A 2,333-nucleotide genomic window follows, 5' to 3' on the forward strand; every position below is an offset into this window, starting at 1 on the left:
TTAAACTCTTTAGTGATAAATGTCTGTAATCTGCGGGTTATTCTGAGCAGATGGAGCTGCCTACATAAAGGTTTCCATTCTGAACTCAGTTTGCAGCCAGAGAACATTCAGTCCTGAGACTGACAACATCAGAAAACCTCGCCACCCTCTCTGATGTGACACATCGGTGCCGGTTATAATCATTGTCTACTTCGATAAATCTCGAGGCGTAGAGGTGAGCAAAAGCAAAGACATGGTGAAGACACATTTAAATGCATCACATAGTTTCAGTAATTTATATCTTGAACCTGTGAGAAGTCGGCACCACATCTGTCTCCAGGGAAGGGCTTCAAGTTCAAAAACATTTCTTCTGACGGCAAAGCTACTTTATTCCATTTGATTCAAGTCAACTTTCAGAGTTAACAAACTTGGTTAATTTGGGAACACCTGTGGTTTTGCTTGGAACACCAGGTGCATGTGAATTATACAATACCAATGTCTCTGCTGGAAACTAAGTTAAACACACTCACTAGCCAGTGAGAAATACCAAACATAGAAAGCAACTGTCGACTCATTTTAAGGCAAAACGAATGGATGGAAATTCACTTTTTTTTTAGCTTACTTTAGCTCTTGTCCCTTGCTGTGCAGCTTGGATAGCCAGAAGAAGTCCATGAGAACTTGAGTTTTAGATTTCATACAATAAGATTATTTTGAGAATTGCTCTGTTTCTTTCTTTTTTCTTTTTTACATTGTCAACCTATTTCAGAGTTAGGCTGAGGAGTGGAGAGAGGGAAACAGGGCTATCCATCTATTTTCCCTGAAGTGTTTAAATAAATCTTCTAAGAGTTAAAATATAAAAAATAAAATGTATTTTACATGTCAAAATGTGAAATGCTCCTGTTTTGGCTGCTGTTCCTAAGAAAGATCCAAAATAGTTTATGTAGCAATAATTAGATATTTGAAAACTCCACAAGAGATTTGGAAAAAATTAATCTCTGGCAGCAGACCAGAGAGTCTCTTGGCTAAGTTTCTGAAGAAATACATTTTGATTATTTGATTTCCATAAAAACTAACAGACTGGTGTTATAGTGGATAAAAAGATATGTTCTGAAACTGTCACGAGAAATATCAAGCTTGCAATTATTTTTTTATGAAAATAAGGTGAAAGTTTTTGCTAGATTCTACAAATTTCTAATTACATATTTCTAATGAATGTTAGAGAGAATATTTGCTAATAATATCTGTGCTCCATTCAACTGGACAAGTTAACAATACATAACAAAAAAACATCAAGAATGCATTCCATATTGCTTACGCAAAGCATTTAACCCAAGTAACCCCTGTTCGTATTAAAACACCGCCAAGATAAGAGGAAAATACTCAGAGTGCACATTAAAAGCTAAAGATGTGAGTCAGGTTTGGTCTGATGCACACTGTGACTCAGGACGAACGGCGGCAGCTCCGGTTTGCTCAAACCCGACCAATCAGGAGACAGCATTTCATCTTAAGCTGCTCTCATCTGCATTCCTGCTTAAAACTCCTTCAGATCCAAAGAGCACTCAGAGCCTTCCATCAAAGGATCTGCTTTTGACAGATAACTGTAATTCCCTCCACTCCAGACTGTGTTTACTGACCTCACATGAAAGAGGCTTTGCCCTGTGCATTGTGGGAGATTTGCATCCCTCTCTACTTTGGTGTACTCAGGAACACAGATTTGCAGCGTCATGTGTTTCTCTACACTAAAAAACTGGGTGTGACCGTGCGACAGCTGTTGGTGTTTGTGAGCATGAAGTAATGTGTGTTTAGCAGTGTGAAGTGTTTGTCCTTAAGGGAACATGATCAGATGTTATGTACCATTTCTATTAACATGTTTACCAATTTCTGATGGAGTATGTGACAGGACGAGTTTGCTCAGATTTATTATTCAGTGCCTTTTTTATACTAAACTCTTCTCAGAATTTCCATCACGAATAAAACAAAAATATAAAATATTCCTGAAGAACTAATTTAGGTTGCAAGTGTAGCTACTGCTAATTCAGGGTACTCGCTTTTGTCAGACTGCACGAGGGCAGCTGTGGTTACTATCACACCGTCGGCTGTGGTTACTATCACACTGTGAATTCACCAATTCACAGTGTGTGTGTGTGTGAATTGGTGAATGACTGAATGTAGTGTGAAACGTTTTGGGGTCTTCTGGGTTTGATAAAGCGCTGTACAAGTACAGACCATTTACCCTTTACTGCCCTAATATGCTTTAGTAGAAATCTGTGAAAGAGTTATGCTCTTATTTTGATAGGAATCTGTGACGTTTCATTTTAAAAAATTACGTCTCTGCTGTGTTTTATGAGATAAAA

Source organism: Xiphophorus couchianus, chromosome 23, assembly GCF_001444195.1.
Source record: "Xiphophorus couchianus chromosome 23, X_couchianus-1.0, whole genome shotgun sequence".
Lineage (NCBI taxonomy): Eukaryota > Metazoa > Chordata > Actinopteri > Cyprinodontiformes > Poeciliidae > Xiphophorus > Xiphophorus couchianus.